Source organism: Littorina saxatilis, linkage group LG9 (assembly GCF_037325665.1).
Source record: "Littorina saxatilis isolate snail1 linkage group LG9, US_GU_Lsax_2.0, whole genome shotgun sequence".
NCBI classification, from domain to species: domain Eukaryota; kingdom Metazoa; phylum Mollusca; class Gastropoda; order Littorinimorpha; family Littorinidae; genus Littorina; species Littorina saxatilis.
This window is the reverse complement of record NC_090253.1, coordinates 53,060,941-53,088,848: the sequence shown is the minus strand read 5'-3', so window position 1 is coordinate 53,088,848 and position 27,908 is coordinate 53,060,941. Positions and strand designations below refer to the sequence as shown.

The 27,908-nt window shown below is 42.9% G+C and overlaps 2 long non-coding RNA genes across 2 annotated transcripts in view; both read left to right on the top strand.

Annotated features, from left to right (window-relative positions):
• Window positions 1–27,908, top strand: part of LOC138976510 (uncharacterized) — a 445,777-nt gene that overhangs the window by 121,741 nt on the left and 296,128 nt on the right. The gene's annotated exons all lie outside the window — the stretch shown is intronic.
• Window positions 20,814–26,130, top strand: LOC138976447 (uncharacterized). The gene is made up of 2 exons (XR_011459002.1): window positions 20,814–21,721; window positions 23,441–26,130. It is a non-coding gene; the product is annotated as an uncharacterized lncRNA (long non-coding RNA).

Genomic DNA, 27,908 nt, shown 5'->3' with positions numbered 1-27,908 from the left:
TGTTTTGGACTAAAATCAAGGACACAGATATGCTGTTATTCTGCTGTGGCGGTAAAGGCAGATATTGTGTGTTCTGCTTATGTTTTAGTATCGCTTAGGATAATGTTCTTTCGTCAAATGGGACTAGCAGACGAACTTGTGCACCCGTGTTCCAACGTTAATTACTGTATGAAGTTCAGTTTTCCGGGGGAAATAGTGTATGAAACCGCTTTATGTTCTTTAAATTGATTAGATGTGTGCATTTGGTTGCGTGTGATTTGTTTATAAAATGAAATATTGTTGAAAACTGACCGTCGGATTGCAGTCAGTGTTGTCGAAGAAGCTGAGTGAAAAGAAGGGGAACTACTCTTGTCGCTAGACAAAGTATGAGTTACTTGCCTTGGGAATTTGCTTGTGATGAATGTTTGTGCACGGCAGATCTAGATTCAGAAAACAACCGAACTCATGGATTTTATATGGAGATTCATGTGTTCAGGCCTGTAGTTGTTAATTCAAATGCGGTATGTTTGTATTGTTTGCTCCAGAGATGTATACTTGTTACATAAGAGCGTTCGGAACTTTTCAGTCGCAAAAAGTAGTACCGAAACAGAACAACTTCTCAACCCATTGCACTATCGAGGATTAAGGCTGTTGCTGGCTCGTTATTTGTTTGGTTGCTGGGTCATTATCGAAAAATAACTAGCTCTACAAGTTTACAGAGGTAAAGAAGCAGAGGGGGGAATAAAATGATGTATCAGCTTATGGCATGGACAACTTGAACGCGTTGATATCCATACTATGTCGGCCCATGATGCAGAAAAAAGCAATGACTACAGTGATCCATCAGCTTTTGATACCACTACGCAGAAGAAACACAAGCACAGAAAACTGCACATTACTCTTTCGTTGAAGAGATTCCTTTGGACGAGGGCGAATGGAGTGTGGACATAATTACGCCCCTGTTTGTAGAGAAGCCAGAAGGCGGAGTACAACCAAGAAGAAATATCCCACTGCCTGCAGCAAAACCAACACCTCCAGTCACTCACCAACAAGCTGACAGTTCACTACGATGAAGGTGGCAGCGATAACGCCAATGATGACGAAGGCCCGATGACGTGTACAATTAGCGTCACAACCCCAGAACAGACGTTCCAAGTCGACATGTCGAGTGCCGGGCTGGGAAAGTGCAGTCTTCAAAACTACGTCAACATTTCCGATGGAGAGAATTCTCAAACCTGGCACCACACGTGTGACTATGGCCGTGTGTTTTTCTTCAACGCCGCGCAAAACAGTATGACGCATGTGATTCGTCTTGCAAGATAAAGATGGCGGACTGTTGACAGGTGTGTGTGTGGGGCTCCAGTATAAGTGACTGTGGTGTGTGCCTGCCTATCATGTGAGGTGTATTCTTCGACAAGCCGACTGCTAATGGTTTGCTTTATTACCCGACATCAATATGGTATGTTGAAACCATGTGCATGAATTGCAAGCTGCTGACTTTTCTTTTCGATACAATGAGTGACATTGCATACATGTTTGACACAGCTACAGCGGCAGTTACCTGTATAAGCATGCGCACGTGAATCTCTCTTTTAACCTGCTGTGTCCGTACTGCGCTGCGCTGTGCTACAGTGAATCAGTTTATAGCTGTGGCCTAGTTTTAGGCTCTATTGTGACGTTGGTTTTTCACTAGCATGTGGTGTTTCGCCCGGTCGAACGACTCGAAGTGTGTGATTGATACATGTGAACCACGGTGAACCACAGTGACAACTGACATGTCGAAGGCAAGAAGGGGACTTGCATTCACTACACCTTTCAGATCGCCTTTTTCAAGCGGTGTGGCGTCAAAGAGACAGAAAGTTCAGGAAGAGGAGGAGGAGGTGATTCCTAGTACGAGCGCGGGTCAGGGGACTGTCGGAGGTGGTGGCATGGGTTCACCGCAACTGCAGTCAGTCATGAGTGGTCTTTCCTCTGAAACTGTTTAAGACGCTATCATTTCAAAAGTTAGCGGAGCTCTGGCTATTTTTAAGTCTTCTGGTGATGACTCGAACGATCCAATTGTGAAGATGGTACCCATGATGGTCACAGCAATGTCAGTGGTGGTTAGTGAGGTGGTGAGGGGTGTGATGACAGGGATCGAAGAACGTGTGGAATCGATTGTCTCCCCTAGACCAGAACCGAGGTCTGAAAGGTTGCTGTCTGCTGTGCGTGTACTAACCTACGAAAATGACAGACTTCAGCAGTACACTAGGAGAGAGAGTGTCAGAGTGTTTGGTATTCCGCAGAGTGTTGGTGAGACAGCGGAAGAGGTAGAGGAGAAAGCCATAAAAGTCTTTCAGGATGCAGGTGTGGACGTGAGTGAGGCTGACATGTCTGTGTCACACAGAGCAGGAAAAGTAGTGAAAGGGTCTCGCCCCATACTTGTTAGATTTGTTTCTCGCCGCAAGCGAAGTGAAGGGATGAAAAACAAGAAAACCCTCAAAGACAAACCGGTGTAACAGGCCATTTTGACACATAGTCAGTTTTGACCGGGAGGTAATTCTGGGCTAGCTGATTTTGACCGGGAGGTCATTCTGGGCTAGCCAATTTTGCCCCCCCCCCCCCCCCCCAGTCAGTTTTGACCCCCCCTTCAAACTTTAAGAATAAGTACGTTAGGACCTTTTAAAACGAAATATATGCATGTGTGCACAAAATCTGTTTGAAAAATAATCTAAAAAATTAAAATTAAAAAACAAAATTATATAAAAAAGTGTTGACGCTTCCTTTGAATCTTCAAAAATAAGTACACTAGGACCTTTTAAAACTAAATGTACGCATAAATGAATGCATCTATGGATCTCCACAATTTTTTTTTGGTCAAAATCAGCTAGCCTAGAATGACCCCCCGGTCAAAACTGACTAGGCCAGTCAGTTTTGACCCCCCCCCCCTTCAAACTTCAAGAATAAGTACTTTAAGACCTTCTAAAACGAATTAAATGTATATATGGACAATATTTTGTTGGAAAATGATACTGAAAAAAAAATCACGAAAAAAAACTTTAACTTTATTTGAAAAAAAAAGAAGTGTTGACGCTTCCCTTCAAACTTCAAAAATAAGTACATTAGGACTTCAGATGACGAAATGTATGCATAATCTTAACAGGTTTGGGGGGTATGTGTCATTTTGGGCTAGCCCAGAATGACCTCCCGGTCAAAATCAGCTAGCCTAGAATGAACCCCCCGGTCAAAACTGACTAGGCCAGTCAGTTGTAACGCCCCCTTCAAACTTCAAGAATAAGCACTTTAAGACCTTTTAAAACGAATTAAATGTAAATGTGGACAATACTTGTTGGAAAATGATACTGAAAAAAAAAATCGAGAAAAAAAACTTTAAAGTGTGTCTAAACCCTGCAAGTACAGGTTTGAGTGTGTGTAGAGGGGTTCCAGTTACGACATGTTTCTGCACTTTAACCGCTCTGCGCTCAGCCGTTCGCCGACTGGCATGCGTACTAAATTTGCTCATCCGGACTTTGCCGAGAAAACCCGAGAACTCCCGACGCGCCTGCAAGTGCCTGTGACGTAGACATGCCGGAAGAGAGCACAATAGACGACAGTCGTGGCGCACCAAACGCACGGGGGATAACCTGTCAAAGGCCGAACAGAAGCCGAAGGCCGCTCATGACACGTGTGAAGGCAAGTTTTGTCTGTTTTCTAGGTATTGTTTGATTTATGTCGGGATTTAAGGTAAGCTACTGATTCAGCGATGACTAAATTTGTTTCTCGATGCATAAAAAGTCAGGGAGCGATTGATATTTGCTCGTAAATAGCCTTCAAAGCTGAAAATGTCCGCGATCGAGCACCGGAAATGGCTGTTCGATGGGTTTTGCAAGTAGAAATGTGCTTTATTTCACCAAATCAGCTCGTATTTGGTATGGGTACGGGATTCTAGAGGACGAAGGAGTCATAAGAGGTGCAACGAAGTGCTATTTGGGAGTAGAATAAATCTTCCGAGACAGTAGACAAGAGAAGGTCATATTTGAGAGATGCGCGTAGGCCGATTGTCTTTCCGACAAGCGAATGATACAGCAGATTAATCATTCGTTTTGACCAGAAACCTAGTCTCTAGTTTTTATGAATGAGTTTTTTAATTAAAACAATCACGAGAACTCTCTCGCTTACCCTTAAATCTTTATCCTTGTAAAATAAAGTTATCTCTCTCTCATAGTTTCTTTTTGGCCTGTTGGCAAGTCTTCTCTCACTCGTTGAAATAATAGAAAACTGTTGATAACACATGGTACCTGGGGGGAGTGGGGGGGGGGGGGGGTAAGTTAGCGCAAGGGCAGCTGATGGCGGTGCCATTTGATGTCTGATTAGATCGCGGGGATGCATCGGCCGTATTTTTTTTTGGGGGGGGGGGGGTGGCGGTGGGGGGGGGGGGTGGAGTGGCAGCAGATGTTGCCTGGAAGCGTCGTTTTGCACTCTGTGTCTCTGCCGGGTTTGGGGAGGGGGTGGGGGTGGGGGGGGATGGCTATAAACGGTTGCCCCTCCATGTCTACTCACCGGGGAGGGGGAGGGGTGTGCCATGGCAAGGAATTGTACGCCTTGAAAGAAAGGGTGAGGGGGGAGCCGCGGACTCTGCCGCTGGTAACTTTGCCGGCCAGCCGACCAAAGAGGAAACTCTCCAAAGTGATGTATGGCAGCATAGTAGCACCAAAAGTAAAATTATTCATTTCATTGCATGATGTCTTATACAAGCACATGTTAAGACAAGCAATTGTAATATACCTGTGAGTCTTAGTAATATCCACATATTATACATTTACTAAAATCTCCAGAAGTTACAAATATCTGTGATAATATAAATGTATGTGCATTTCCTGTAGCCGTTTCTGTTTGTTTTTTAGATCATGCAGAAAAATGGTTTTTACAAGGAGCAAGATCCGAGAAAACCACCGGCAAATACACCCTGGTGCATTCTCTGTAGTCAGGCAAACCTGACGCCCACAAGAAGATGAAAAAACAACAACACTTTTGTGGGTTGAATTAGATACTTTCTGCTGCAGTTATAGAAGTAAATATTCCTTTTGGATAATTTTCCTGACTGCATAACAGCCTCAAACGTTAGAAATAGTCATAGTTGTGCGTTTATATAGGTAATTCCGCATTGATATTTATACATGTCATTGGTAATTAGTAAATTATCAATGTGGAAGTCTTCTTCTTCTTCTGCGTTCGTGGGCTGAAACTCCCACGTACACTCGTGTTTTTTGCACGAGTGGAATTTTACGTGTATGACCGTTTTTTACCCCGCCATTTAGGCAGCCATACGCCGTTTTCGGAGGAAAATGTGGAAGTGATATATGTAATTTTTACTTGTGTCGCAATTATGCCGTCATACTATGGTGTCCCCTCCACTGAGGCCAGGGATCTCACCCCCCCACCCCCCCCCCCCCCCCCCAGTTCCCCCTATGGTATCAGTGCCTCCTTAGCCCTCATGTTTACACATTAGTGTGCTAGAGACGTAAAGAGCAGATGTTCTCTTGTGTCTCTCTCACGGCTGTTTCTTTCAGCCTGCCTGCCCACACTCAGTTTCCCGATAGCGCAGCGACAGCCCAGGCCGGAGTTCTAAAATTACCACAGCGTGGGAAAGCGATAACAGCGGTTGTGTGGCACAGGCATATCACAGCCGGGAAAACGTGTACTTTTTGTTTGTTACCTTTACTTATCGTCTCGTTTGTGTGGCTATTGCAAAACGGACACCAGCTGAGAGAGGACATTCTGACCTACACATCGATCCCAAACACGATGTGAATGGTTTTCAAGAGTCTGCACCACAGAGAGTTTGAATAAAGAGGGAAAAATCAGGGCTGAGTCGTGTGTTTGATTGTGTGTGTGAGACATGCACCATTTAAACAACAATAGAGATCGAACTATAGTTCTCACAACGAGGAAACATACATGCTGACAAAGTTTAGATTGCCTTGAATAAGAACAACTGACCTGTATTTAGGCATCCTGATGGGGGGTAGTTGCAGCGGGGCTCGGAAATAGGTCACTGACACGCTAGAGACTAGGTTTCTGGTCAAAACGAATGATTAATCTGCTGTATCATTCGCTTGTCGGAAAGACAATCGGCCTACGCGCATCTCTCAAATATGACCTTCTCTTGTCTACTGTCTCGGAAGATTTATTCTACTCCCAAATAGCACTTCGTTGCACCTCTTATGACTCCTTCGTCCTCTAGAATCCCGTACCCACACCAAATACGAGCTGATTTGGTGAAATAAAGCACATTTCTACTTGCAAAACCCATCGAACAGCCATTTCCGGTGCTCGATCGCTGACATTTTCAGCTTTGAAGGCTATTTACGGGCAAATATCAATCGCTCCCTGACTTTTTATGCATCGAGAAACAAGTTTAGTCATCGCTGAATCAGTAGCTTACCTTAAATCCCGACATAAATCAAACAATACCTAGAAAACAGACAAAACTTGCCTTCACACGTGTCATGAGCGGCCTTCGGCTTCTGTTCGGCCTTTGACCGGTTATCCCCCGTGAAACGTGGTGAACCACAATCTTGTTGTTCCATATATATGTTCGAGCCTCCAGCGCGAGAACATGGGGGGAACTTGGAGGAAAATCATGTAGCTAACAACAACGGCATCATTAATCGCCTTGGGAATACAGAATGGTGAGTTACGAAGTAGAGGTTTATTTTGGGTACAAGCAACCAAGGAAAGGAAAATATGACCAAATGTGTCAAGCTTCTAGATCTAGATCTGAACCTGCGTTTATATACCTTTTGTGTGGGTGTTTGTTCTCGTGAACTAGGCCTCCAAAATGAACATTTTACAGAAGCAAACTCACTTAGATCGGCACGAATAAGGCGAATTTGGAAGTCCCGTGTGTTTACATTTTGATTGGGGGGTAACTGACGAGAAAAGTGGCAAGTTACATTTTTATAACTAATCTTATTGTTTCTTTCCAATGAAATCTAAGAATACTTCCCACGTCTGTGCATTCGCAACACTCAGTCGGATGGAGACGGCAAGTGAAGTTTGTTTGTGATACTTTCAGGTGTGAATGTGGCAACTGTGTGGAGATGCAGAAAGTGGAGGAATGCAACTGCTGCACAGAGTCTACACACATTATGGAGAAGCTGAACAGTCGCAGGTATGTATTTTTTTCACTTAGCATGTTATTGGTTTGGAAGATTAAGGTTAAGTGACACACCTATCTTTCTTTACCAAGCATGTGCTTGTCACATCATCGTGATGTGTTGGCAGATACTTCTAGGTCTGTTCCACATGACAAATGTACCCCGTACACCCATCCATTCACACACCTGAAGAAGAAGGTGACGGAAGATTTTTTTTAATTTGCAGGTTTAAAGCAATCCTTGTTTTTCATGTCTTAAAACTTTTTCTTCTCACAAAGTTGAAAATTGGTCCATTAAAAAAAAAAACATTAAATTAAAAGATAAAACATACAAGTGCACACATAGTATTTCCTCTTCTTGTCGATCACGCGTCTATATTGTGATGTGTTTGACATGGCATGATGCATATAATATATTATATCTACTATATAATACTGGTAGGGTTTTCGGTGGTTTTTCGATTCCTGTGACCAAACCGCGCGGATTTGTGCCTTCTCCTTCGGTTACTATGCCAACGTGACCCAGGAAATCGATTCCGCTAGGTCCCGACTTCCAATTTTGTCCACGAACAAAGTTTCAAGAGGTTTGTCTCGCAAATTTGAGCAGACAACAGTGAACTTTGACCTGAACTTTGACCTCGCCGAAAGAGATCTGTGATTGGTTCTTCTTCAACTTTCGGTTTGACTAAACACGCGACCGCACCTCAGACGAACCTAGCTGTGTGTTTTATTTCTCTACCCCAGACGAACCTAAAATAATAAGAAGATAGATAGATCTGTTTATCTGTTAATGGAACTCCAAAATATTCCATAGATTTGTTTACTTAATTTTTAAAAGATAAGTTCGAAACATTATCACCTGATAAGTCGCCGTATAACCTTATAGGTTCCAGCGACTAAATATTTTCCCCCGGTGCAACCATAGACATGTACGTCATCATGATCTCCCCTTAATTTGACCGTTATTTTGGCTGTCTTAGTGAAATGGTAAGATATATCTCTATGTTTTTTACATGCAAGTGTTCGGAAAAAATACAGTTATAGCAGTTATGTACAAAAATAAGCAGCATATGCTCTTTTCGCCAAAGTAAAGTCCTTTTTTCTTCTGGTTTCTTACATGTGTCACAGCACACCGCAAGCTTTTAGGCGAATAGCAAGTGAGTGGTATATATATATCATCAATTTTATAGTAGGTAACGGTGTAAATTACTTGCCATGTTCATGTCCATTATACGTTTTCCATATTCCATATGTGTCATTTAATTGTGTGTTGCTTGATGCCATGTATGTATATGTATATGTGTGTGTGTGTACATGACTTTAAATAAGCATGGATGTGTGCACTCGATTGTGTGTGTGAACCATGTATATATTTTCTGTTGTCAATTACATATGTTATACTATGCGTTTGAATCATTAAGTATTTTAGACGTCATACTTTTTTTCGTATCTTCACGATGGCTTTTTACCCGTTTAAATTTTAATGCTTCCAACTTTCAAAGCGCTGCACGGCTGGGAAGAGATGCGCACTTTTATCACTGTTGTTCATGTAGACGTAATCATGGATTCATGCAAACGTCATACCTGCTGTATTTTATTTTGTTTGTTTGTATAGTCGCGTGCGGTCGCGCAGTCTTTTTGGTCAGTTCCGATTACCTCCCATTGATGCGAAAACCTATATGACTGTTTTTTGTTATTTTTCTCTCTGTTAATTCACAAGTGGCTATGTAACATGTGTTACAGAATTGCACCGGTGTAAGGGTTAACATTTTATTTTTCACCAAGAGAATATAATTCATTATATGCGGGATAATGTGCGGGGGGGGGGGGAGGGGTGCAAACAACATTTTCACAAGCACATAACCAACAAAATGACATCGCATGCGCAGCACACAAAGTGCGTAGCACGGGTACCACTAGTATAATTATATATACAAACCAGTAAATATTATTTTGTTATCCTCGGATCTCTCCACACTAAAGTCCAGAAGTGAATAATAGATTCATAGTTTATACACTTTGTGTGAAACAAGATCAACATTATGCTGGAAAGAAACACATTTTGGAAAGTACATTTTAAACATAAATAACTAGGTAACATGACAGATTTACATGGAACTTGTCATACTGTCACACACACACACACACACACACACACACACACACACACACACACACACACACACACACACACACACACACACACACACACAGCCAGCCAGTCAGCCATGAAACAAGCCATTCTATCAATTCACGAACCATAAGTGTTCTTCCCCCCACTTTCCACACCTTTTGTAGGAACACCCTGCCGGACTATGCAACACACACTTATGTCACAGATTTTGTGATTATTTTTCAGGAAGTACCGCTACAAAGGATTCAGACAGCTTGTGAGGTGGTGCCATGGTTGTGCTAGGGAGGAAAATCAGGATACCTTTACCTTCATGTGGAGTACGGGCCATCAGATATGCATTTCCGTCTGAAGTACTACAGAGGTTTTGAGTGGTCTGAGCTTGAATGAAAATGGTAACATGAAAATGTATTTATAATCTAATGCATTACTTATGAAACAAGAAGAGCAAACGCTCGATCGAGTCACTTTCGCAGTTCTGAATATTATATGAGGCATCAGATGGACAGGAAGAAATTGCTATTCACAACACAATGAGTCACGTTCACATAAAATTTGAGCCCGGTCACTTTTATAGTTTCCGAGAAAAGCCCAACGTTAAGTTGTGTGTTGCCGAACAGAAAAGGCTAGTTATCTCCCTTGTTTTTCTGATAACGTTCGTAAAAGGCTACAGATGTAAATACTTTGATGTAAAGAATAATCCTACAAAATTTCAATCACATCCGATGAACTTTGTCAAAGATATAAAATGTCTAATTTTTCCTTTGACGCTGACCTGTGACCTTGAAAAAGGTCAAAGGTCAACGAAACCATCGTTAAAGTGTAGAGGTCATTGGAGGTCACGACTAAACAAAATATGAGCCCGATCGCTTTGATAGTTTCCGAGAAAAGTCCAACGTTAAGGTGCCGGCCGGACAGACTAACACTGACCGATTACATAGAGTCACATTTTCTCAAGTGACTCAATAAAAGAGTAAAATATGTAATTCCTTGCAAGTGCATTTTGTTCAGTATTGTCGTTGGTGTCAACATCAGCGGGAAAAAGTGGGATCAGTTTGGTTCTCTTGTACTGTATGGTGCTGCAGCTTCTTATCAGTATGGGGGGGGGGGGGGGTGATATGCAGCGGCCCAAAAGTCAGGTTTTTCACAAAATTCCTCTGGGAAGGAAGCTTCAAAAGCACCTGGATCCTCTGTCAGCTTCTCAAACAGACGTTGAAGCAATCTTGACACGTGACCTGTAAATGTAACAGTGGATAGCTCAGGATGAGATAGTCGTGAAAAGGCATTATTAGCACGGAACCAAGTACAGCTTGTATGCTTGCAAAAATGCATTTAAGGAAGAATGCTGCAGTTCTAGCGAATACCCAACTGAAAAAAAATCTGTTAAGCCTTCAATGTAATATTTCTCTCTCTGTCTGTTCCCTCTTCAGTTGTGTGTTTGGGTAAATTGCCAGAATTCTGGAGTATAAGAAAAGAAGAGGATTTTCATATGTGTGTGTGTGTGTGTGCTAAAAACCAGCAGTCAGTAATTACCCTGCATGTAACTTACCATATTAAGCTCGTGGCCCTTTGCACTTCCTCACACTGTACTCCCCTTTCTTTCCTTTTGGGAATGTGATGGACAACGTCGGATTTTCTTCCTCATCAAGCGCATCACCGCTGTCCCCGTTGTCATTGTAATGCAGAGTGGCATGGAACAGCCTGAAAACAGGATACAAATTTAAATGCACTGAATCAATGACTCTGTCATAATTCCACGCTTTACTAAATATTAGGCAGATACCTCATTCAAAATCACTCTGCACCACCCCCCCCCCTCCACGTGACGTGTATTTATTGTATAGTTCTCATTAATAGATCTTAATCGATGGAGATGCAACACATGCACCGCCTATAGAAAGATAACGATCACTTGCCTTCATCACTTTTCTTTTCCGTCGACTTTGAGTCTTTCTCCGGTTCGACACTTCTTCGCCAGCCGTCTCAACTGTCTTTTATGCAGCATCCAAATTCTTCTTCACATTGATACACGTTAGTGGGATCCCTGACGGGACAGCATCCTCCATCAACCTCCGACTCGGACGATAACCGAGTTCGGATTCGAACAAGGGAGCTGTGAACTGTTCTGCAAATGCATCATTTGCACAATGGTGTCCACTCGGTGGTCTTTTGGTTGTGAATAAACTGTTTCCACAAAGTCAATCCAAGCTTTCCTTCTGTGAAAGACTTCAGGGAACCCTTGAGTAAGCTTACTTATTCCCGGCATGTTTGCATGGATAGTATTGCAACCGTAAACGACGCAGAAACGATCTACTCATGCTGACTCGTGTTTGCAGAAAGTTAGATCTAGATCCATTGAGAGGGCGCTGCTTCCGCTCCCACTCCCATCTCTACGTCATCTGCCGACGTTTCTATTTTTAGCATCATCGTCTTGTTTCAGCTGAAGGCTGGCAGGTGCGAGCTTTTACTGACTTTTCCCACTCGCTGCATCTGCTCCTCGCATCTTCGGGCCTTTGAAGGGGTGGGAATGGAATGCATCTGGGTGTATGTTTGCATTGGTAATAAGGGTTTTGGGCTGAAAAATGGGGTTTAGATGCACTTTAACTTTATTAAAAAAAAAAAGTTTCGACGCTTCCTTTAAAACTTCAAGAATAAGTACATTAGGACTTCAGATGACGAAATGTATGCATATATGTATGCATCTATGTATCTCAACAAGTTTGGGGGGGTGTGTCATTTTGAGCTTGCCCAGAATGACCTCCCGGTCAAAACTGACTAGCCCAGAATGACACATCCCCGCAAACCTGTTGAGATACATAGATGCATACACATATACATACATTTCGTCATCTGAAGTCCTAATGTACTAATTCTTAAAGTTAGAAGGGAAGCGTCGAAACTTTTTATTTTTTTTTATTTCGATTTGTTTTTTTCCAATATTATTTTGCAACAAATATTGTCCACATTTACATTTAATTCCTTTTAAAAGGTCTTAAAGTACTCTTTTTTTTAAGTTTGAAGGGGGGGGGGGGGTCAAAACTGACTGGCCTAGTCAGTTTTGACCGGGGGGGGGGGTCATTCTGGGCTAGCTGACTTTGACCGGGAGGTCAATGACACATCCCCCAAACCTTAGATATACGTAGTTTTATACATATATGCATAAATATTGTTTCTAAAGGTCTTAATGTACTCATTCTTAAAGTTTGAAGGGGGGTCAAAATTGAATAAGGGGGGGGGGGTCAAAACTGACTAGCCCAGAATGACCTCCCGGTCAAACTGGGCTGCTTCAAAATAGGCTGCTACACCGGAGTACAATAATGTCTTCATCAATGAGGGCCAGGTTGTTGGGCTTTGTCAAGAAACTCGGTCCGTACAATGCTTGGACCATCGACGGCAAGATCTTCTGTCCGAAGAAGTCACCTTCTGGCCTTCATCCATAGGACCGTCCCAAACCGGTCGTCATTGACACGCCTGATGACCTATTCAAGCTGGGTGTCCCTGAAGTCGACTACCATGCCCTGGGTCTGTCGCACCTTGCTGAGGAACCTGCAGATGGGGGTCTGGGATCTGCCATGACTGAGGGTTAGCGGTGCCCTGGGGGCATTGATTCAGCGTCTCCCCCTCATGTGAGCCAGGTGTGTGGTGCTGCGAACTATGAGAAGAAAGGAGGTGGTGGTTTTGGGAAAGACTTTGGTGGTCCCGGCAGTGATGGCAATGATGAGGGTGGTGGAGAATAAATTGTGATTGTGGTGGTGAAGAGGGAGGTGAAGTCGCTGAAGACAGAGTGGTAAAGGACTGTGGCGGTGATGAGGAGGGAGGTGGAAACAGAATGGTGGAGGACTGTGATGGTGATGGTGGTGAAGAGGGAGGTGAAGACAGAGGGGTAAAGGACTGTGATGGTGATGATGGTGATAAGAAAGGTGAAGACAGAGTGGTGAAGGACTGTGATGGTGAAGGTGGTGATAAGAGAGGTGAAGACATAGTGGTGAAGGACTGTGATGGTGATGATGGTGATAAGAAAGGTGAAGACAGAGTGGTGAAGGACTGTGATGGTGGTGAAGAGGGAGGTGAAGACAGAGTGGTGAAGGACTGTGGTGGTGATGGTGGTGATGAGAGAGGCGAAGACAGAGTGAATGACTGTGGTGGTGATGAGAGAGGCGAAGATAGAGTGAATAACTGTGGTGGTGATGGTGGTGATGAGAGAGGCGAAGACAGAGTGAATGACTGTAGTGGTGATGGTGGTGATGAGAGAGGTGAAGATAGAGTAAATGACTGTGGTGGTGATGGTGTTGATGAGAGAGCTGAAGACAAAGTGGTGAAGGACTGTGATGGTGGTGAAGAGGGAGGTGAAGACAGGGTGGTGAAGGACTGTGATGGTGATGATGGTGGTAACGAGATAGGTGCAGACAGAGTGAATGACTGTGGTGATGATGGTGGTGATGATAGATGTGAAGATAGAGGGAATGACTGTGGTGGTGATGGTGGTGATGATAGAGGTAAAGACAGAGTGAATGACTGTGGTGATGATGGTGGTGATGAGAGAGGTGAAGATAGAGGGAATGACTGTGGTGGTGATGGTGGTGATGATAGAGGTAAAGACAGAGTGAATGACTGTGGTGGTGATGGTGGTGATGATAGAGGTAAAGACAGAGTGAATGACTGTGGTGATGATGGTGGTGATGAGAGAGGTGAAGATAGAGTGAATTACTGTGGTGGTGATGGTGGTGTTGAGAGAGGTGAAGATAGAGGGAATGACTGTGGTGGTGATGGTGGTGTTGAGAGAGGTGAAGATAGAGTGAATTACTGTGGTGGTGATGGTGGTGTTGAGAGAGGTGAAGATAGAGGGAATGACTGTGGTGGTGATGGTGGTGTTGAGAGAGGTGAAGATAGAGGGAATGACTGTGGTGGTGATGGTGGTGATGAGAGGGGTGAAGACAGAGTGAATTACTGTGGTGGTGATGGTGGTGTTAAGAGAGGTCAAAATAGAGTGAATGACTGTGGTGATGAAGATAGAGTGAATGACTGGGGTGATGATGGTGGTAAAGAGGGAGGTGAAGACAGAGTGGTGAAGGATTGTGGTGATACTGATAATGTTGATGATGTTGATGTGTATGCAAATGTTTCTCTGAGAAGCTTTCATCAGGCAGTCTCTTGGCATAAAACAGAGAAGAACTCTCAAACTTCTATGCAAAAGAGAAAACCACATTTCTGCGGTAGGCCCTCTGCATTGACGAGAATCTTTCTTTGATTCCCCTGCAACCGTCAGTGAAGAGTATGAAAAAGAAATGTTGAAGTATCAGCAGCTGCTCTTGGTTGTTGAAGCAACAAAATAGAAATTTATAATGAGAGCGCTGCTAAAAATGCCAAAATGTGCACTCGATCGCTTGTACTTTTAAAGAAAAGTTAAATATAGAATGACGTCAAGAGCGAGAATGCATAGAAATTACGTCATGAGCAAGGGTGATCATCCTTTACTTTGATGGTTAAACAAATACGGACCTTTTCAGGTTCAGCACTCTATGAGAATGCCCTTAAATGCACTTCGGTGACTTCTCAATCCTTTGAGGTTGTAGAACTCTCCTCGGGTTATTCTTGTTCAGTGTTGCAATCGGCTCCGAAAGGGTTTGATTCTCCAGTAGGCTGTCTGTGAAGAGTTCTTTCTAGATCTAATTCTTACCCCCTCCCCCCACCTCTTCCATTACCTCTAGTGTGCTCCCTGCTTTCAAAATTCCTTGTTGGAATGTAGGCGGTGGAGACACACACAGAGTAAAGGATGATCACCCTTGCTCATGACCTAATTTCTATGTATTCTCGCTCTTGACGTCATTCTATATTTAACTTTTCTTTAAAAGTACAAGCGATCGAGTGCACATTTTGGCATTTTTAGCAGCGCTCTCATTATAAATTTCTCTCTCTATATATATATATATCCCATGACCTCCCTTCGTTGTCTCTGTTACTTCAGTATGGGTATATATGTTGTATTTTTATAGCTCAATAAATACATCATGGACTCCAAAAAATATATGATAGTGCAGATTCCGATTTGGGCAAAGAACTACTTTCCTCCCGACCTTTGACCTCTCGCCGAACAATGTGACACATTTGTATGAAGTTCCAAAATCGTATCGCACGGCTCAGAATATGAATATGCAACACAACAGAAAGAAAATGTGTTCCCTCAATACTGTTTCGAACGTTTTCTCCGTGTCCCTGTCTACTGCAGACCGGTTTACAAGAACATACTCTGTTACATGTACAGTACGAAACACTGCCATGAAAACCAAAACAAAAGAGTAGTCTCCCTTGCACCGGGACAGCACACAGATAAAAACTAGAGTTTAAGCTGGCACAACCTTAATCCAATCAGAAATATGCTTAAAGGTAGATTGTAATACACTCTTAATTGCTTTGCTGCTAAAGAGTTCTATCAGCAGTTTTATTAACCCGTGCATAACACTAGTTTGAACAGTCGAACACTACTGATCACAATGCCAATGGTTGCAAACCAAAACAAAAAAACGAGTACCCTCCCTTGCATCGTACCAGACGACTGTTTTATCTACCGAGAAGCGTCCTTTGGCTTCGCTTCGTTATCAAACACGTATTTTGCGAGCAAGTCTACTCTTTTGCCTGGCTCTGCAGTAAGTCCACATTGGCGATGAAGGTATCCAAGAACTTAACATATGTGTGTATTTTTCCGTAATCCAGTCATATTCTTTCAAAATGCAATCAATCGGCGGTGACAGACTTGGGTCCTGTTTTCCTCACACCCATACCAGTTTAGGTTCATCCATGCAAACACACTCGCAAAACAGTTTATCACGTAGATACATTTCAAATAGGGAGCAAATGGTTAAATCTAAATCTACATATGTGTTCCCTACAATTTGCTTCTCTGTCAATAAGCCTAATTGTAGGCTATAATAATACGTTCGAGAAACTGAAACAACGTGGAATCGATTCTGAATCGAGTAAGCCAAAATTAATGGGTGCCAAACCGGTTTCCCCGTTCCGCCGACCTGAAACACAAAACAAAAGAATTGTGCGCTTCAACTAAATTGATTTCTATACGACTTCATTACTTGCAACTTATGAACTTTTACGTAAAGCTTTTAAATGGTCTGAAAGTAGTGCTACCGCGTACTTATCGATGCACTCATTCGTTTTATTTTTTCAGCGACGGTCACTTAGTTTAAGGTTGCAAAAGGGCCAAGTCTCGATGGCAACACTGTTTTACACTCCACAGATCGCAACAATGCCGCTAGTAGTCTACACTTTGTGTTTGATGGTAGAATGGGATATACAGATTACAACACTCGTGGTTTTTTATATGGCTTGTATTTCAGTCAAGACCCAGCGGGAATATCAATCGAGAGCCACTCGCCAGAGGCTCGTGTCTCCCGATGATATTCATCCGCTGGGTCTTGACTGAAATACAAGCCATATAAAAAACCACTCGTGTTGTAACCTATACATACTTTCATCATTAAAATTAAAAAGATAATCTTTCATCATTAGAATTAAAGACTTCCTCAGAAGAACCTTTTTAACGACATGATATCTTGTTGTGCTGCTAATGTGAGCAGTTTTTCTGGAATGTGATGAAAATTTACTATTTTTTTCAAATTCAGCATGAGCCCTCATCCCACACACATTCCCTATTTAGCGTTGACACCTTACAGTTTTGTTGTGAAATGTGATGTGAATTCATTCTGAAAATTCTAACTCTGCGCAGGGGCAGTCAGGGTGTTGAATGTAGAGTAGTTATCCAAGTACACAGGTGGTATTACAATTTACATTGCAACTCTTATTCCATGTTAAAAAAACACTGTCCAGATCTGTTAATGTGATTGTGAGCCAAGGAAAGGACTGACTGGATATTTATAATAATTCCAGTAATGAGTAAATCTTTCATTCTAGCTATTTCATGTTTTACTTTCTCGCATCTCAATAGTTCAACCAATCAATGTTCAAACAAACATTATCATATGCACTTTTTGAGTATAGGGTTGCAACAAACTTTAAGATGGGAAGGAAGAGGAAAAATAAAGATATTTGTACCATTATGTATACTATGTACATCATACCAATTTACTATGCACATTATTACTATGCATCTTCAAATGTATGAATAATTTCATCTACAATTACAGAGTACTTGTAATACAATTTACGAAGAACAAAAGACTGCTGAATTATCTACAACAGTACATGTTTATAGCTTCACCAATACCTAATGTTATATATCTTACACATATATCTAAACTCGGAGGCAAAAGAAACGCAAATAAAGGATGCGTTGATTATACCTTTATGGACTTGATATAAAAATAAAATCATGATACCAGCATGTTCTGCACGTGTTGTTTTAGCGGTCTTATCTTGTGAGAACCGTGTTTGCCGTTATCTGGGTCACACGCGAGGTCTTGTTGACGGGGATCCCAAACCGTCATGGGGACCACTTTCAGCACATGCACAATGTGGAAAAGCAGCTTTTCGTGTTCAGAGTGTTCAGGCAAGCTGTACAATACTCACAAAACTGTTACAACATTCATTTCTGCGACACAGGCGCGATGCCGAGACTATCACCAGATCAGCGCCAACAGGCGATCGTGAGAATTGATGCTGGACAATCAGTTTAGCAAGTTACTAGGGCATTTGGAGTAAATGTCACCACGGTTTATCGCCTGCAGCAAAGTTTTCATGTCACTAACAGTACCTGCGACTTACCAGGACGTGGCAGACCCCGGGTAACAACAACCCGACAAGATCGCCATCTTGTCCATCAACACCAGCGAGATGCATTCGAAACTGCCGCCAACAGAGCCCGTAACACATTCGGGGTGCATGGAGAACCCGTCAGTGCCAGAACTGTACGCCGACGCCTTGGTGGGCAGAACCTGATAGATCGGCGTCCTGATCGACGTCCTGTCTTGACAGCTCAGCATCGCCTGGATCGTCTGGCCTGGGCCCAAGCAGCATGCCCACTGGCGCCATCGGGACTGGCGGAGGGTTCTTTTTTCGGACGAGAAGCGCTTTTGCCTGGAACCTGGCGATGGGCGTGTCCGGATCTGGCGAAGACCTGGACAGCGGTTTTCTAACAATAACATCCTGCAGCAAGATCGATGGGGAGGTGCCAGCGTCATGATATGGGGCGCCATTGGTGTCAATCCGCGAGTGAGGCTTGTCGTCGTTTAGAACGTCGGCCAAGGTCGTGGGAATGATGTCAATGCAGACCGCTACATCAATCAAGTCCTGCGTCCCTATGTGGTTCCATTTTTCCAGAGGCACCGAAACTGCCTGTTCCAGCAAGACAATGCCCGTCCCCATACTGCACGTTCTACCCAGGACTTCCTGCGTCACAACAGCGTGAACCTTCTGCCTCATCCTGCTCGATCTCCGGATCTCAACCCAATCGAACACTTTTGGGACATCATGCAAAGAAGGATTAATGCCCTTGCCCGGAGATCCCGCACAGCAGCAGAACTGCGTGCTGCTGTGACCCAGGTGTGGGCTCAGGTCCCTCAGCAGCAAATTAATCACCTCGTCCTCTCCATGTACCGGAGGTGCGCCACAGTCATCAACGCCCAGGGAGGAGCAACACGCTATTGACTTTCAACCGTCTACAAACAGTGTTCAGTGGAACATGGCACGTCATGTTCTCATCCCAATACACTTTTCCGTATGGTTTTTGTATTGGTCAATTCGTTCCCTTGTTATTGTTAACCCGAAATAATTAAATCGACATTCAAATTCATGTGTAACCCGTCTTCACTGCAGCATTTGCGTTTCTTTTGCCTCTGAGTATATATACGACTTGTGTGTGTCCGTGTGTCAGTTCCCGATGCACGGCCAAAGTTCTCGATGGATCTGCTTCAAATTTGGTGGGCATATTCAGGTACACCCCGTTCACAATTTGGTCGATGACAATTTTCAACACGTGCTCTCAGCGCGCAGCGCTGAACCGATTTTGGTTTTTATGTACATCTTCCTAGATCCATTCCCAGTAACTCGTCCTTATCTTCTCCAGTGTTTTGCGTTTATCTCCTTTCTTTCGTGTGGCGTCAATCCATATTCCCGTTACTATTTTTAGAAGGTCACTGTCCACAACGCTCAATCCATATTCCCGTTACTATTTTTAGAAGTTTTCCTTCGTGTGGCGTCAATCGCATATGGTGCGCCACTCACCGACGAAGCCGGGTATTCGGCTCTACTTCTTCCCGGCGAAGCAAGTATTCATCTAGTATTCATGAGTATATATATTCATATTCATATATGTATAGGGAGTATATATATTCATATTCATATATCAATCGGGAGACACTCGCCAGAGGCTCGTGTCTCCCGATGATATTCATCCGCTGGGTCTTGACTGAAATACAAGCCAGCCATATAAAAAACCACTCGTGTTGTAATCTGTATATCCCATTCTGCCATCAAACACAAAGTGTAGACTACTAGCGGCACTGTTGCGATCTGTGGAGCGTAAAACAGTGTTGCCAGCGAGACTTGGCCCTTTTGCAACCTTAAACTAAGTGACTGTTGCTGAAAAAATAAAACGAATGAGTGCATCGATAAGTACGCGGTAACACTACTTTCAGACCATTTAAAAGCTTTAAGTAAAGGTTCATAAGTTGCAAGAAAGTAATGAAGTCGTATAGAAATCAATTTAGTTGAAGCGCACAATTCTTTTGTTTTGCGTTTCAGGTCGGCAGAACGGGCGAAACCGGTTTGGCACCCATTTGGCTTACTCGATTCAGAATCGATTCCACGTTGTTTTTCTCGAACGTATTATTATACAACTAGGCTTATTGACAGAGAAGCAAATTTTAGGGAACAAATATGTAGGTTTAGATTTAACCATGTGCTCCCTATTTGAAATGTATCTACGTGATAAACTGTTTTGGGAGTGTGTTTGCATGGAAGAACCTAAACTGGTATGGGTGTGAGGAAAACGGGACCAAGTTGGTGAAGTCGCGAATTGCTGACACCAAGTCTGTCACCGCCGATTGATTGCATTTTGAAGGAATATGACTGGATTACGGAAAAATACACACATGTTAAGTTCTTGCATACCTTCATCGCCAATGTGGACTTACTGCAGAGCCAGGCAAAAGAGTAGACTTGCTCGCACAATTCGTGAAACAGCCGATGTTTGATAGCGAAGCCAAACCAGGTAAGGACGCTTCTCGGTCCCGCAATGCATGTCACCAGACTGCCAGTGTTGTTGCTTTGAGTTTGAATAACAAACTCGAAACTGTCATTTAAAACATGAGCCAAATGTGTATTGATTGTGTGATTAGTCTATGTGACAGGGCTTCTATTATCTGTGCTCCCTAGCTTCTGTCAGTTCCCACACCGACACTGCCAGAGAAACTGAAGATGCTCACCAAACACACGGACAGACTCTCACAAACAGTCGTCTGCCACGATGCAAGGGAGGGTACTCTGCACTATCATATATTTTTTGGAGTCCATGATGTATTTATTGAGCTATAAAAATACAACATATATACCCATACTGAAGTAACAGAGACAAAGAAGGGAGGTCATGGGATATCCCATGACCTCCCTTCTTTGTCTCTGTAAATGTACTCAAGGTATATTTCTTGTATTTCCATTGTACTCTTGTCAAATCCATGATGTAACTATTGCACTCTTCTAACACATAAAATAGTGGATAAATAAGGGTGCACGAAATACATCATAGCTGGCTCTACTTTTTTTCGTCCTTGACATTCCAAAAGCAAATGTACCTGTAAGACCGGATGTGCAAGAGGTCACCACGCTTTTGAGAACATGCGCGAGAGTCGTTCAGTGCTATCCATGGTGCTATCATAGCTTAGTTTTGGTCTCGTCTTGCCGAGACTATCATCACAGCGTCATAGATTTCATGAAGTCTGTCATCAATCGCGTCATATTATGGGGACGTAATCTGTTATGTTTCCTTCTATTCCCAGTTCTGTTTCTCTCTTGTGATCAACATGACAAGCCGTATGTGTTTGAGTGTGTGTTTGCTCGTGCTCTCAACTAAAACAGAAGTCAACTAGCAATCTTTAAAAACCCAGTCCGTTCGAGAAGCAATGTTATGCACATGTGAAGTTACAGTGTACCAGTCTCGTGTTGCTTACAGGCGAGCAAAGGCGAGAATATCTCGCGGCGAGCGCTCGCGTAGCTAGCAGCCTAAGCAACGCCCTTATTGAAAACGAGGCAGAGGCTAGCATATCAAGATGGCGTCGAATGATGTGCAAAAGTTCGTGCTATCTGAATTAGTCGATGACACTGAAACTGTGGGTGCACAAAGCTGCCAAGGCCACAGAAAAATAATGCAAGCAGCCGCAAACCAAACTCCAATCGACGTCCCGGACGCCTACATTGAGCGGAATGTGAACTTTGTGGAAATTACGGTGCCACGATACAACGAGTGTCAGTTCCGAAGCCACTTTTGGGTGAACAGGAACGTTTTTCAGGTAAGAATGCTTTATCTATTTTGGTTTACTCTGTATTAACATGCTAGTCACCCATTGCGTGATTACATTGATGGGAAACTCATCAACTGCTGTTAGTGTACTTTTTTTAGGGCCGTTATTTTACACCGGAGCCCACCCGTCCCTAGCGCCAAGTCTCTACTTTAAACGGCAATCTAAGAAACTCACTTGTAGGTTCACTTTGCGGGCGACATGTATTCCCTGTCTTTGGTGTTGTTTTAAGTAAAGTGCGATTCTCCGTTAGTCCAGAACCTGCACGTTATTTTCACTGCGTCATATTCCCTGTAAATTACGTCTACTGTCTTGGTAAACCCAACCCTCCTAGTGGTCTCATTTTTTTTAACCCCCCCCCCCCCCCCCCTTCCTGTTTTATCAAAGACCCCTTTTTATTACAAGATAGCCTAGAGAATACTACATAAACAGAGAAAAGAAGGCAAACAAAACCAGTGCCTTTGTCTATCGAAACCTCAGGGGCTGCTCCCATGCCCATCATGTTCAGGCCACCTCAAAAGGGCCTGTCTGACAGCCTGGAGATGACACAGCGTCGTTCTGCAAGGAGGATCCTGCACGACTTCAAACCCACAAGTAGTACAACGGAACTCGTCTCCAGGCTCAAGCTGGACCCCCTCATACAACGGCGCACCGCGACCAGGGCAACCATGATACATGTACAAAATCATGAGTGGACTGGTCGAGGTAGCCCCAAGGGAAGGCACACTGACACCGGTCCCAAGATCAACCAGGGGGCACACCACCAGACTCCAGGCCCCACAGTCCCGCACCGACTCACACAGAACGTCGTTCTTTCTGTCTGCAATCCGCCTCTGGAATAACATTCCCCAAGAGGCTGTGAGCGCAGACTCGCCCCAGGCCTTCAGAACCATCGTCGAGGCCTGGCTCCGAGGTGCGAGCCCATAGGCACCCCTGTCTAAACCCACTCCCTGTCTGCCCCCCTCCCCTCCCCACTAGATTCATCCCCTCTCCAGCCCCACTCCCTCCCCTCAGTAATAGACCCCCCCCCCCCCTCTATCCCTCAGCAGTGATACAGGTAGATTCTATCGCTCTTGCTCCGTATTGTCCGTGCTGTTTTATTGTTTTGTCGGGGCCCGGTTGCTGGGCTTGGTAGCACTGGGTGGTAGACGAGCCCAGGGCCTGAATTTGGGCACCAGGGCAAATTGCGTAAAGCAAGCTTGCCTACCAACCCACCCATGTTTTTTGTTGTTGTTGGTTTTTTTTTGTTTTTTTTTTAATTTCCACGGGCACAATATCCACTTTATCTTTCACTCTAGGGTAATTAGGCGCACCAACCAAACTGAGGATTGTTGCCCTGTAAAGGGAATTCCTCATTATCGTGAAAAAGAAGAAGGCTTGCTGTGTGAGTGTGTCCTACCAGATTCACACGAGTTGTTTTTTTAAGTCGGCGTGGCTCGAGATCCGGCGAGCCGGATCCGGAGCCTGGGGGCTCAAACACCGGCAGTCACCAGTATCTCACACAATACTACTGTCCTATTTTTCACCTATCTGTCACTTGCCTTCATAGCTGCTCAATCGGTAGTGAAATGCACTAGAAATCTAACCATGGTTGGGTTCGGCTGGGACTTTAATTGTAAATTGTACAGACATGGGTAAACTGTCAGATAATTTGGAATAAAATTAACACTGTGATCTGCATATTTTAATGCAATTGTCTGTTCTTTACAGGAGATGTTATCCAGTGGCCACGGAGGTGTGACCTGGCGCGATTAGCTGGGAAGTGGTCAGCAAGACCTGGTTTTCCTGGCGTCGTGGGAGCCATTGATGGGACTTACATTACGATAACAGGAACCAGGGATAAAAACAGGGACGCGTACATCTCTTTCAGATAAGTGGGATGTTAATGTAGGCAGAACTGAAAGGTTGGAGGACCTGACCATTATGGTGCCTGTGTATTTATCCCCTATTGTATTAAAATACTGGAGTAACAATAGCAGTATCATTTCATCATTGGAATCTACTGTAATTTTAATTAAGTCACTACATGCACACATGTATACATGCTGTGTATGATTTCTAAATTGAATCTTTGAATTTATAGACAAGTATCTGAGGGTTTTTTGTGTTTTTAAGTATGGGTAATATTTATTTTTTTAACCGAGGTTGGGAGTTCAGACGAGGGTGATGGTGTGTGTATTAATTCCAAGAAATCATCATCATAAAACTCATACATATTGTTCCTCCGACCTTTTTTTTATTCTTTTTTTTAGATACATGTCATATCCCGTTTTTTGTAAAAGTTGAGGCAGCACTTTCATGCGCTCATATTCTGATCAAATTGATTAATATTTTGGTCAAGCATTCTTTGACTACGCATGGATAATGGGGATGTATTTCAGCTTCGAATTCATGAATTTATATTATTCGTTATCATTTCATATATATATATTATATATGCATGTCATACTTACGCTCAAAATGCACTGAATTATAAATAAAATATGGGACATTAGGCACCTCATTCCCATGTTCTGCAGAGACGAGCTTGACCCAGTTCAGTCTTGCGGTTTAGGCTAACAAAGCAAGTTAGGAAATGTATGTAGTCTATGTGGTGGTTGGTTTTTAGTTTCTGGCCGATAGATAGATGAATTATTTTTATATTGCTTTACGCGACTTGTTTCAGGTTGTTTGCGACAAAGATCTCCTCTTCCTGGATGTGTTCACGGGCTATGACAGTCGAGTCTTCCGCAACTCGGATCTCGTTGGAGTCGCAAGTAATCTGCCTCCGGAATTCCATGTGATTGGGGACTCAGCCTACCCTCTCTGCGACTACCTGCTGGTTCCATTCCGCGACAATGGCCATCTGAAACTGCCTGCAACAAAGCCCAGACAAGGACCAGAGTCGACGTGGAGCGTGCCATTGTTGAATGAAAAATCCCGCAGACTGAAAGATCTCGACATGCATGACTAACATCCGGGAAGTTCCAACATTCATTTTCTCAGCATGTGTTCTGCACAACTTTATCATTTTAGACAATGGCGTCGACGAGGATGACATCGACTTGTCGGACAGTAACGATGAAGACGAGGAAGGAGGTCAATGTGGTGGTGATCACTGCATTTCTGCACACAAAGAAGACTGGAAATTGCAAATGTTCTTTCTTGATAACTGTTGTGTTTCAGGGAAGTGTTGAGTACAGTCCACCGTATATCATTCTACGAGGCTGTATTTCTTGTAAATAACAAGTCCTGGCAGTGTGTATTGAGTTGCATATTCGAATGCGTTGTGTAACCTTCCATTTAAATTTTAATGTGAAGAAATAACTGGGTAAAGGTTGAGTTCCTGGTGAGATCTTTCTGACTCACAAGAAACATACTTACTGCCAAATGTTCAAATATGGAACCAAGTTATTTATTTGTTCAGTTTAATGTCATTTACGTTATAAGCTGATCAGACGCACCAAAGATGCTAATTAAAGAATATGAGTTTACAGAAAGGAGGAGACAACCCAAACGAGAACAGCGAGGTCGAAAAACTGTGACCCTAAAACAAGAGTACAAACAATAATAATCAACAAAGCTAACATCATACCTGGAAAAAACCCACAACGTAGTAAATAAAACAATACTGATTGATAATGATAGGGCCTAAAAAAAAATAGGTGTGGTTACGATAACCCGACCTACCCTATTTTTGGGGGCCGACCCTATAACTTTTTATTACATTTGTCAAAAAAACCACAAAAAAACCAAGAAAACAAGTGCAGAAAACGCAATGAAAGCGAAAGCGCTCGAGTCGTCCTGCAGATGATGCAAGGGAAATTACTAAAAAGGCCCAACAGACGCTTGCCATGACAAAAATGGCGGCATCTTCTTCGGTTGCGAGTGCTACACGCTTGGTTGCTCTGCTATTAAGAAAAAAAAGTTTAAAACAAAAGTGATTGCCTACCTTCCTACCCTATTTATTTTGGCTATGTTACCTTAACCACACCTTTTTTGTTTTGTTTTTTGTTGCCTAGTTGGTAACGCAAGACAATAAAATTATGGTTATCTTACAGTTACACACAAGCTTTAGTGATTCACGATGTTAAAAATGAATTGATAGCAATTCCTCTGAATTAAAGTTAAACGCCATTAATCCAAAGGTTCTAGTTTCAAATAGGTTAGAAAGCACTAATTGTTTAATTTAGATCAATGTCAATGATGACCAGCAAAGTCACTATCTTCTCAATTCAATATGATAAGCATCACTGCCTGAAGCATACTAACTTTTGACCAGGATTGTGTTACTGATAAATACACAATCCTATCCTTGCCACTCATTGATTATACAGTGAGACTTGTCTCCACATATTGTTAATCAATTAGCTATGTGTAGCTCCAACCTAAACAAACAGAAGATTTACCTTCATTGTAAATGTTGTTCGTCTTTCTGTTTTGAAGATGGCCGCAGACACATGGTATGCTTGGATGTCTGGTCTGATTTGTGCGTAGATAGCTGATGAGCTTATCTGGGCCACGAATCCCTTCCCGCATGTGACTGTTCAGGTGCTGGGGTGCTGGCTGCTCTAGTTTTCCGGATTGTGCGCTTTTGCTCTGCAATGTGGATTGTTCTCTTTTCCACTCTCTGGGCACTAATAATTATAGCTTATGCTACGCCATTTCGGTCTGTTGCTCTCGAGATTGGAACTGAATATCAAGGGTTTATAGAGAAGCTTTTAGTGTGTTCTTATACTTATATCTTTACTTTTGCCCTCCAACATCACATTTTCCAGACAGAGTTCACCATGAAGGAGCTTTGGGATGCAGTGATCCAGCATGCGACATACATGTCCTGCCCATGCTATTTATTTAATTGATTTAAACCGGATCTACTTACAATCACTCAAATCTGTTAATCCATCCATTATTTTAATCTTCAACAAATAATTTGTGTGTGTGTGCCTCAAGAGCAGTTACTGTCCTTACATGAAATTACTGCCCTTACATCAAAATATAACAACAATGTGACACACAAAGTGTTGGATACAAATGTTGTGTTGGCTACATATTGTCTTGATTAAGAAGGGAACAGCTTAATTGCTTTCAGGGAATAAATGTCTGTAGCAAAATGTCATTTCTTGTGGAGGCTTTTAATCTTGTGATGTCTTGTTTGCGAATTTGCCTTATCATTATGTTCTATTTGTACAAGGTCATTTTTTTTGTTCAATTTCAGTTGGATGTACAACTCAAATTATGTCTGTGCGTCTCATCAGTAAGCTTTTGTCATTGTCAGAACAATACATCAAGTCTTCAAGGCTCCCGTAAGAACTCGACAAACAGTAACACAAACTCACTCACTCTGTCACACACACAGAGTTAAAACTAACGCATCATATCAACTCCATGTATAATTTTCTAAAGAAAGCAAACAGATAAAATGACTGTGTGAATGTTTGTTGTTGGTGCAGTTGTCCCCTCACTTGCACACAGACACAGACAGACACACACACACACACACACACACACACACACTTTTAAACAGCATCAGCATAATAATCATGGCAAAGCTTGTCTACAATCATTAACCTACCCAAGAGCTTGCGTAGCAAGATAATGTATTCTTGAATTTGTCATACGACTAAGAGTTAAAGATATGGGCGTCACAAGGTTCACACTCAGACATGTTCACATGAGGGTCCGAAGTCTGTGATATTTTCCAGTGACAGAATGTCCTGCTAGCCACCAGCTCCGCACGCTTGGGCATGAATGCTCATCAAGAAGACCATTGACAATTATCTCTCATACTGGCTATGTGAAAGGTATGAAGGTCAATGACAGAAAAAACATGTACTTCCTCACTGCAGCCCTGGGAAGCTTGTTAATCCTGTCCCACTCAATTCTCGGGATGTTCCTGTGGTAGCACAGCCTCTTGCTCAGAGTACATAATGCACTATGTCTTTGTATCACAGAGTTGTAATGTTAATTTGTAAGGACGTCCTTTCCTGGAACAAATGAAGAGTTTGATTTCAACGCTGCAGTGTTCTCTGCCCTGGATTGTAGCTTGCCCGTCAGAAGTAGATCTGAGAGTAGCCTACTGTGTTCATTTGGAAATCTACCATCAGCTTATTTGTCTTTTGCACTGTATACACAATCAGCAATAGGTGACCACTTTTTCCACTGCTGTCCTCAGTCATTATACTTTTCATCAAGACTT